The sequence below is a fragment of the Bactrocera neohumeralis genome, chromosome 4 (assembly GCF_024586455.1).
Source record: "Bactrocera neohumeralis isolate Rockhampton chromosome 4, APGP_CSIRO_Bneo_wtdbg2-racon-allhic-juicebox.fasta_v2, whole genome shotgun sequence".
NCBI classification, from domain to species: Eukaryota; Metazoa; Arthropoda; class Insecta; order Diptera; family Tephritidae; genus Bactrocera; species Bactrocera neohumeralis.
Genome location: NC_065921.1, coordinates 54,857,986 through 54,869,292, shown reverse-complemented (window position 1 = coordinate 54,869,292; position 11,307 = coordinate 54,857,986). Strand labels below are relative to the sequence as shown.

The following is an 11,307-nucleotide window of genomic DNA, read 5'->3' as shown; positions in this document are numbered from 1 at the left end:
TACGTACGCCAGGTCCTTTAAACGGAGTGGAGGTCTTGCCCTGCTTCCCCCGGCGGGACTGCGACGAATACTTTCAGAGCTGGAGTGTTTTCGTCCATTCGGACAACATGACCTAGCCAGCGTAGCCGCTGTCTTTTAATTCGCTGAACTATGTCAATGTCGTCATATATCTCGTTCAGCTCATCGTTTCATCGAATGCGATATTCACCGTGGCCAACGCGCAAAGGACCATAAATCTTCCGCAGAACTTTTCTCTCGAAAAGTCGCAACGTCGACTGAACAGGTGTTGTCATCGTCCAGGCCTCTGCACCATATAGCAGGACGGGCATTATGAGGGACTTATAGAGTTTGGTTTTTTTCGTCGAGAGAGAACTTTGCTTCTCAATTGCCTACTCAGTCCGAAGCAGCACCTGTTGGCAAGAGCAATCCTGCGTTGGATTTCCTGGCTGACATTGTTGGTGGTGTTTACGCTGGTTCCCAAATATACGAAGCTATCTACAACTTCTAAGTTAAGACCGTCAATAGTGACGTGGGAGCCAAGTCGAGAGTGCGACGACTGTCTGTTTGATGACAGGAGATATTTCGTCTTGCCCTCATTCACTGCCAGACCCGTTTGCTTTGCTTCCTTGTCCAGTCTGGAGAAAGCAGAACTAACGGCGCGGGTGTTAAGGCCGATGATATCAATATCATCAGCATACGCCAGCAGCTGTACACTCTTATAAAAGATGGTACCTCCTCTATTTAGTTCGGCGGCTCGAACTATTTTCTCCAAAAGCAGGTTGAAAAAGTCGCACGATAGAGAATCGCTTTGTCTGAAACCTCGTTTGGTATCGATCGGCTCGGAGAGGTCCTTCCCGATTCTGACGGAGCTTTTAGTGTTGCTCAACGTCATTTTACACAGCCGTATTAATTTTGCGGGGATACCAAATTCAGACATCTCGGCATAAAGGCAGCTCCTTTTAATGCTGTCGAAAGCAGCTTTAAAATCGACGAAGAGGTGGTTTGTGTCGATTCTCCTTTCACGGGTCTTTTCCAAAATTTGGCGCATGGTGAATATCTGGTCGGTTGTTGATTTTCCAGGTCTGAAGCAACACTGATAAGGTCCAATCAGTTTGTTGACGGTGGGCTTTAATCTTTCACACAGTACGCTTGATAGAACCTTATATGCGATGTTGAAGAGCTTATCCCACGGTAGTTGGCGCAGATTGTGGGGTCTCCTTTTTTATGGATTTGGTAGAGCACACTTAAATTCCAATCGTTGGGCATGCTTTCATCCGACCATATTTTTCGAAGAAGCTGACGCATGCTCCTTATCAGTTCTTCGACGCCGTGTTTAAATAGCTCGGCCGGCAATCCGTCGGCCCCTGCCGCTTTGTTGTTCTTGAGGCGAGCAATTGCTATTCGAACTTCTTCATGGTCGGGTAATGGAACGTCTGCTCCATCGTCATCGATTGGGGAATCGGGTTCTCCTTCTCCTGGTGTTGTGCGTTCACTGCCATTCAGCAGGCTGGAGAAGTGTTTCCTCCATAATTTAAGTATGCTCTGGTCATCGGTGACTAGATCTCCTTTGGGGGTTCTACAAGGGTATGTTCCGGTGTTGAAACCTTCAGTTAGCCGCCGCATCTTTTCGTAGAATTTTCGAGCATTACCCCTGTCTCCCAGCTGATCAAGCTCTTCACGCATTTCGGCCTCTTTCTGTTTCTGTCTGCAAATGCGTCTCGCTTCCCTCTTCAACTCTCGGTATCTATCCCATCTCGCACGTGTTGTGGTTGATGGTAACGTTGCGAGGTAGGCAGCCTGTTTTCTCTCCGCTGCGACACGGCACTCCTCGTCGTACCAGCTGTTCTTTTGCATTTTTCGAAAACCAATGGTTTCAGTTGCAGCTGTACGTAAGGAGTTTGAAATGCCGTCTTACAGTTCCCTTATACCGAGTTGTTGACGAGTGCTCTCAGAGAGCAGGAGTGCAAGTCGAGTAGAAAATCGTTCGGCTGTCTGTTGTGATTGCAGCTTCTCGACGACGAACCTTCCTTGTGTTTGTTGACGAGCGTTTTTTGCTACACGGTGGCGGGTGCGAATCTTGCCTGCAACAAGATTGTGTTTCGAGTCGATGTTAGGACCTCGGAGCGCGCGCTCATCTAAAACACCGTCTATCACAACATGATCGATTTGGTTCGTGGTTTTTCGATTCGGAGACAGCCAGGTGGCTTGACGAATCTTCTTATGCTGGAATCTAGTATTACAGATAACTATATATCCGGCCCCGGCGAAGTCGATCAGCCTCAACCCATTTGGAGATGTTCCGTTGTGGAGGCTGAATTTACCGACCGTAGTGCCAAAGATACCTTCTTTGCCCACCCTGGCGTTAATGTCGCCAAGCACGATTTTGACATCGTGGCGGGGGCAGCGCTCAAAGGTGTGCTCCAAGCGCTCATCGTCCTTCTTTTTATTCGGGGAGTGGGCGCAAATCAGTGATATGTTGAAGAACCTCGCTTTGATGCGGATTGTGGCTAGGCGCTCATTCACCGGGGTGAATGAAAGTACTCGGCGACGGAGTCTCTCTCCGTTATATGGCCTATGTAGTAAATGGCGCAAGGACCTACTCGTTTCAGTCCTCGTCATCAAAAGGGGGGTCACTCATCCGAGGCTTGTTGCGACTTTTCATTGGGGGTTTTTTTTTACGTGGCGGGTCCCAAACCCAGCACGAAATCCTGCGGAGGGGATGTTTCGCCTTCTCACTTCAGCTCACCTTCAAACGGATGTTCTTAGGCTACCCAGAGGATACTTGATCAAAGACCGGAAGTCGTGTGCTGCTTGAGCCATATGTAAAAGAATCGTTTCTCGCCACTCCCAAATGAATGGCGATCAGAGAACTTTCCTCACTTGCGTGAACTTCTACGCATGACCCCTCATCCCTTTTACATTTACTATATTTAATATAATAAGTCATTAGTGAGATACAAAAAAATTATCTAATAAAAACTTTGTTAATAAGGCAACCCTGCTCATGTTATTTGGAAAATTTTTGTGAGTTTTTCAAATTTTAGCATCTACAACATATGTACATAAAATTATAGTGTACATTATTTTATATAAAAATTTGGTAACTCTACATTATTATTTTTGCAATAACCTTGTGCAAACGACCACAATGTGAAATGTAAAAATTTATTATAATTATTTAATATTTATATGAATATAACAACGCTGTCATGTTAATTGAAGGTCTTTATTGTTTTCCAGCTTTTGCCATCAATGACATATAAATAGGAATACATGTATGTACATACTTACATATATCATATAAAATTTATAATTTACATAATTTTATTAAAAACTGGCTGACGGCGCAGCCGTTGTCCTGCGTGAAATTATGTGTTTCGAAATAAAAAGGAAGTTGAATTTATCATTTCATTTTTTTTTCAATATAACGCAGCTTGATAAACAACATTTTTTGGTTTCTGTTCCGCTGCGGAAATGTACAGAAAAGATGGTTTTCGAACACGTGAGGACGCCACGTAAATCTGACCGTTTGAAAAACATACGGTTTCCACATTTATGCCACACACTATGCGACTATCCCTGTGTCCTGTTGGTTGTCATCTCAAATGCAAGTTTCACTTGAAAAGGAATACATTTGAACTGAAATGTCAAATCGTTAGAACTCAAAGGAATTCTTAGAATCAAGCACTCTGCCCCCTTGTATTCGATAGCGCAGATTGAGGAACATAATAACGACAGATCCAAATTTGAGACGCAAATGATGCGGTGCCATATCAAGCCTGTCCAAAGAATTTAGAAATTCCACTGGATAATTCACGGCGTCGTCTTCATTGTCAAAACGATCGATCGATTTGTATGAGCGCAAGTCTCCCGGAATTTGCCTTTGAATTTTCCAGTTTAAGTCAACAACATCAGTATTTTTGGCAGCTAAAATTGCGCGTGCACTTAAGGAAACGTAGTTACGATAATTTGGCCAATGTCCGAACATTCGTGATGAACTCATCTATCGTGAATTGATAAACGGCGGATGGAATTGATGTCGAACTACCGGAAGTATCAACCGGAATTGATCCATTTCCAATTTTTTGTCAAGACGATGTAAAATGTCTTCGGCAATGTCATTTTTATTCGTACCCCATAATTGATCATAGCGAAAAGTGTGTGTGTTATCGTTTGACTCCAGCGATTATCATGTTCCAGCAATTGTAATTGCTGGCATGCTTCTTAAAAAGTTGTACACACCATAGCATTCACAGTACGCAATGACTCAAATGAAGTTGAACCGCGTACGTTAATCAATAGCAACCGAAGGTAGAAGCACTCGTCGTTTTTCGGGTGGATTGTGTAAATTTGTCCTTGACCTGGATGTTTATCTACAGGTTGGCTTTGCTTTCTGCGCAACTATTTCTTTGACCATGCATTCCATGTATAATATCAAGGTATTTCCGAATAGAGCAATGTTTTCGCAAAGGGATCACTGACGAAAATTGAGAAAAAACTCGTCAATGTTAATTTTGTTGTTTGCGTTGTTTGCACTGGCAGAGGCAAGTTCAAGACCAATAACCGCCATGTTGCTTCCTTGGATGACGTAATTACAAACTTATTTTATCGATTACACCGAACTGCAATACTCAACATTGATATGAGTTTTGAATGTGAATTAGACAATAATAATAAATATGGTACGATCCGTGTGTTGTCAACTTCGATAGTCATTATTCTAAATTGAATGCTGAATGTTCTGCCATTGTTTTCTGATGAGCGACGCCGATAGAGTGGATATCCATCATTTCTAGTTTGTGTTTTCGAAAGAAAAGCACATGGATAGTGGTTGTTTCATTTACTGTCAGACATACAAACTGAAGTGGGATTGTGGTGTCCGCAAGGTCCATGAACCATATTGGTTTTCATCACTTCGTATAATACTGGATCTTTCTCTGCATCATGAATTTCAGCAGAAATGATTTCATCAATTTGATCTGGTGTAACCACCATCCAAAAAGAAATGTGTCCATCTGACATCTTAACTGTTGTTTGAAAAGTCGGGTTGTGACATCGTGATGACCGCTTCCTGATTGACCGCGATCCATAATTCCGCACGTACGTTACCGCAACCTGGGAGTACTTCTTGCCTTGCCTGTTTGATGGCAAGACGAACGCCGACCGATATTAGGGCTCTTCGCAATTGATCACTTTGTGTTAAACACACGTAAAGATTTCACTGAATAATTTTCAATAATTTTTCTTTTGAATAGCCGGAACAAAAAAGCAAGCGACCGAAATTGAACGATTCAAATAATTTACAAATCAAAATACTGAAAAACAAAACAAACAAACATTGAAAAAAGATTTGTATGGAAAAAAGTTACTTTTTGGAATCATCCAATTTTCCGACTTCTCCTTATGAAAAGTATAAGGTATTTTTACCTCTAAACCTTTCCCCATCTACTACGAACAATCTCTGAAAATTTCATCAAAATTGGTACAGCCGTTCTCTTAGCGTTACTAACAAACAAACATTCATTTGTTTGTATGAGAAAAAGAAAAGAGCTGTTTTTAGGGGTTTTCCGGCAATTATTCGAATTTTTCTCTCCGTAAAAACCATCCTTGAACCTCAACGAACATTAAAAAAAAAATTATCAAATTTGGTTCAGTCGTATGAAAGTTATGAGCGTACATATAGTTTGGCGATTCATTTTTATTTATATAGACAAGATCCAAGACAGCAGAAGGGCAATGTGCAGAGAAATGGGCCCTAGACCAAAGCTAGCAATCCCCATTAGTAAATAGCTCAGCGTCTTCCAAGCAGAAGTATTCGCTACCACTTCATGTGTGCAGATCATCTTGAGGAAAATACAAATTAACAAACTTACAAAGTCAAGTAGACGAACGGAATAAAGTTTCGGTTCAGAAATGGCAGACAAATTTGCAAGTGAAGCAGTCTCAGCCCCGCAGGCGAGATCGGAGCCCTTTTTTCAATAGGCTCGCATACAATAAAGGAGGAACTAAGGCAGGGGAAAAAGAAAATAAAAGATAGGTACTAGTATAGTAATGACGGAATAAGATGCTCAAAGCATCTAGAAAATTGAAAAAATATTATTTTATTTAACAAAAATAACTTAAAATTCTATACTATATTGAGATATAGATAGTATATAATCGTATTTACCGGTGTAAATCAAACCGGTTGGATTAACTTGAGCGCGTTCAAAACAGTTAGCTTGGCATTTGCGGCAACAGTCGAAAATAGGCGCGGATGTGATAGCTGCTCGTTGGTACTTCCAAAGCGAGGGGCGGATGAGTTCCTGCACTTTGAATAGCATACCTTACGGCGAAAAGAGTTGCGTCTGCAATTCTTCAGCTTAAACTCACAAACACGCTGCCACTAGGAGTACAAACAATGCACAACAGTGGCACAAAAATGTGAAACTAAACAAACAGCAGCAACAACAAGGAAATATCTTTGCTTCCACTTCTTCTTCTTCCACATTCCCACATACATATCGACGCTACTTCCGGCTAGCATTCTGTTTGTGTGTTGTCATGTTTTTATAAGTGCGAGTGCATGTTTTAGTTGATGTCATTGTATGTGTGAGCATTTGTTCGCCACTTAACAACCAACCGGGTCAACTACTCGAATACAAGCATGCATAAGTTGATTGATGCACTGAGTATGTATGTGGTGCGCACATTTTGTTGCATGCTACATGTTGCATATTGTGCTGCTTGTTTGCTAGCTTGTTGGCGCTCTTCCATACTTGTATTGTCATTCAATTTGCCTTTAGCAAATTACCGTTCCTCTCTTTCCATTTTCCTTCTGCTTATTTGCTATTAAGCATAGTTTGTTGTACTTGCTGTTGCTGTTGTTGTTGCGGCTGTCGTCATTGCTATTGATAGTCATTGCTGGCTGCTTAGTCACTTTGATAGATTCATTACAGACATGTTTGCCTAAGCTGCGCTATGCCCCTGCGGTTTATTTACCGAAAGCAAAGAAGAGGAAGCAGCAGCAGAGTAGGAAGTTAGACTAGTGGTTTTCCAAGTATCTTTATGGCTCCTCACGCTGCTGTGGCTGAATAGTCAACACACAGGCACTTGTACAAACATACATACACATATAAATAAGGAGTTTATAAAATATACACACAAAAAGGGCAACACAAAGTTTTTTCCACACAATTCGCAACTCAGTTGATCGCCACGAATATTGCAGCTAGTTGCCTCACTCCCAGTGCCCCGCTCACTGCTTTGTCAACGACTAACTATAGCGTAAGACAGGCAAGTCACACACATATCAATACATATGCATTTTCCATACGTAATTTCTGCTAATTTGCATTTAGATTGCGGTTATACTTTATTTTCTATTTTAATTTACTATTGCTTCGCGCCGTTAAGTAGTCCAAGCTTGCTTATATACACATGCATTTGCGACTCATTCGCCAACTTCATAACATACTTTGAGGCGATATAGCGCTTCATTGCACGCCCGGCAACTCTTAGCTTATTTATGCGAGTGAACTGTGGCAACACAGCAATAAATGCGGAAATCATAGAATAAGGTTAGAAAGGAGACACGGCTTACTTGTTGAAGGAGCAGTTACATGGTATTCGTATATTCCTAGTTTGAAATATCGTTCAAAATGGCAATGCTCATTTCAAAGAAATTTTAAATTAAGTATCGGGTTCGGGGAACTACGGAATCCTGTTAACTCCAAAAAAGTGTTGACGATGTTTAAGTTTTCGTGAACATTTTGTTTTTAATCACACCTTTAACAATTCCGAATTTTCGAGATTAGTTTCTTTATCTACGGGATCCCGGGGACCTAAAATAAACAGTAATTTCTCAACTTTAATTATTGTATATTTTTTCAAGAACCACGGTTTTAAATAGCCCGAATTTTCGGGAGAAGTTTCGGGATTTAACCTTCAGGATTCCAACTACTTAAAATTAGTGTTAACTTTACTTTTAGTTTTCATTTTAGTGGAGAATTTTTGAGAATACACTTTTTTAATAAGTCCGGTTCGGGTTTCTCAAACGAAAACGGGACTTAATAATTGAAATGAAAGTTAAATTTCTAGCTACACATATTTTTTTTTTTTTTTAGATGCCTATCAGAATAACGATTTTTAATATTACCGTATTTTCGGGATTTTCAGATGAATACGGTACAGCAACCCTTATATGAAAATTAGATACAAATCATTTATTTAACAACAAAATAAAGTAATCTCGAAACATTAAGATTGAAGAATAAGAAATAACAATTTTTAAAAATCCCGAATTTTCGGTATCGAAAAGTTTTAGTCCGCAATCATTTGGATTGAAAACAATTTTTTTCTTGAGATATCTATCAGCATATATGAGTTTACAGTAATTTAAAATTTATTCGTGATTGAATCCATACTAAAAAGGTGTGTGAATAATTAAAAAAATGTATCTCTTCTCCCCTCACATCTTTAATTTCCCGTCTTTTATAGTAAAAAGTACGTCCCCTTAATTTTGACTTCTTTTAAGTCCCTAGACATCATAATACTCGTACTATTGCATCAAATCAACAATCTGCGATTTTAGAAGCAGCTTGCAAAGATTTCATTATCTTTTGATTAAACTGAAGCAACTCATTTACTATTTCTAAAATACAGAAGCAAAAGTCATGCGAACCATAAAACATGCATTATAATTGCCTCGCGCAAGGTACGCACAAAAGTAGGCTACGAACCCTCTTGCGCTCACGTAGAACGCATGCAAATGAAGGAAATGAGTTTTTAGTGGTCAGAGTGTGTCAAAGCGATTTGCGCTACAATTTTAAGACTGTGCGATAAGAAGTTTGTAAGAATTTTGTAGTTTTCATAAGTTGCAAAGTGGCGTAGCGGCAGCTAAGCATAGCTCATCCTTAGGTGCGCGAAAGTGAAAGTATGTGTGTGCATGAAAATCTGAGTGGCTAATAAATGAGAAAGTTTAATGCAATAACTGTAGAGTTACCGGTATGAAAATGTATAAATTAAAAAAAAAGGTGCGTGGAGTCCCTACGCGCGGAAGAAGTTATACTTCTTAGTGATATTCAGAAATGCATATCATTTTGTATGAAAGAAAACTAGAACATTTAAATTCATTATGCACATTTTATAAAGCAAAGGCTAAATGAAGGAATTTTGACTCGAAAAGTAGTTCTGTCTCTTCTTTGCGGAAGGGAATATGCAGCGTTACCATCTCTCTTTTGTACTCTTCGAATTGGGTTGTCATATTATAATTTGTATATCTTATATCATGGTGTTTAGTCAATTTCTTGTATTCATTATTGGCGTTGCATTTGTATTGCGCACAAAACTGGGCCAAAGTAAAATGAATTTCCTTTTTATTTTTCTTTGCACTTTTTCAATAAATCTAAATAAGTTTCTTAATAAATTTAAATAAATTTAAGTAAATTTACATGTATTTTCATTTATATTTAATTATCAATAAATTTTTTTTAAATTATTTGCCTTAGTTGCCCATTTTATTTTCTCATGCATTTCAGTCGATTTTTGTATAGAAATTTGACCGGCGTAGAAGCAAAATGCGAAACAATCATACATATATTATGTCGTTTGCACATTTGTCGGTATGTTTGCGAAAGCAAATGTTTTACAAAAGCATATTTCTATACTTAAACAAAATTATTTGAACCATCGTATATTTCTTACATACATAACCAAAAAATACTTAAGACAACGCCACGAAAGTGTCAATAGTGGTGTTGGTGGTAAGCATATAAAAAGTCACAATGTGAACGCAGGACTTAGTCTTTAATTTTTGCATTTTAACATCGTAATACTATACTAATAAATATTTTTCGTACTAATAGAAATTAAATTTATCACAGCAATATTATGTATATGTATATTAGGTATATTGCTGAGATAAATTTAATTTCTATTAGTAAGCAAAATATTTATTAGTATAGTATACGATGTTAAAAGGCATACATCTTCTATCCTATCTTGTGTACCAGCACATGCTCATATGAATGTATGTATGTATACACATGTGCGCGTTCAGAAATTCAAAGAATTCGATCAAAAAAAAGAGAGACGAAAGAAATAAAGTCACATAAAATAGTTGAGAATTCGCAAAAATGAAAGACGAACGAAAGAAAAATAATGCGCAAGCATACATAAGTTTACTGTATTTATTGACCGCATTATTTTTGCGTAAAACCTTGGAATTTATTCATTAAAATCACCACTCAGAAGTCGTTTTATCCGTTGTAAGCGAGCGATTTTCGAAGAAACATCATTTCTTATATGCCACAACACAATATTAGAAATGAAGTTCATAAACCTCACGCTGTCAGATAAAACGATAAACCTCGTCATCGCGGGTCGATTTCAAAAAAAATTTAAATGAAGACTAACTACAGAAATGATCCTGTAAAGTATACCCAGCAAACACTGTCTCTAACGTTAGAGAAAAAGCTAGATTTTACATTAGAATTCTAATATAGTTTTCTAATGTTTCTCGAATCGAATTCAAGCTTAGAGAACAACATTAGAATTTGATTATAGAATGATTAGAGAAACACTCGAAATGCACTATCGATATAAATGATAGTTATCGAATACAATAAGTGTCTGCTGAGTCGCTCATTCCTAGTGTCAAATAAAAATAATACGTGCGAAAAGTGCTTTAAATTTTTTTAGACGGTTATTATTATTACAAAATTACGGGTAAATATAATTTTTAAATGTATAAAAAAAGTTAAAGAGAGAAAGCGAGCAGATTGTGGACATGCTGTTTGATTATCGTGAGTTAAGGAATGAAACCCACGATGCACTTGAGTCAGATGCAGATTCGCCGCCAGCTCTTAAAGAATTGCGAAGTGACAATATCGAATGTGATTCAAGCGGCAGTGAATCCGAAAAGGAGTTTAGTGAATCAAATGATGACATAGATGGTGCTTCTGATGGTGAAAATTCAAGTTTGCCACAGAACTTAACCGAATGGACATTTAAACATAATATTACGACTTCTGCGACGGACGACTTATTGAAAATTTTAGCAAAGTATGTTTCAGGACTTCCGTTATGCTCTAGAACTTTAAGAAATACACCAAAAGAAATACCTAAAGTAACAATGGGTTCGGGAGAATATGTACATTACGGCGTTGAAAGAGCTTTGACCGATTTTTTAAATCAGAATGACTTCAATGATACCCGGTTGGACTTAAACTTTAATATTGATGGGCTTCCACTGGCAAAAAGTTCTAACCTTCAGGTGTGGCCAATTCTAATTAATGTAAACGGGTGGGACGATGTGAAGGTTATTGG

At 38.5% G+C, this 11,307-nt stretch overlaps 1 non-coding gene across 1 annotated transcript; it reads right to left on the bottom strand.

Moving 5' to 3' along the window:
* Positions 1 to 10,221: 10,221 nt before the first annotated feature.
* LOC126757715 (small nucleolar RNA U3) lies at positions 10,222 to 10,425 on the bottom strand. The gene has a single exon (XR_007666783.1). It is a non-coding gene; the product is annotated as a small nucleolar RNA U3 (small nucleolar RNA).
* Positions 10,426 to 11,307: the final 882 nt, after the last annotated feature.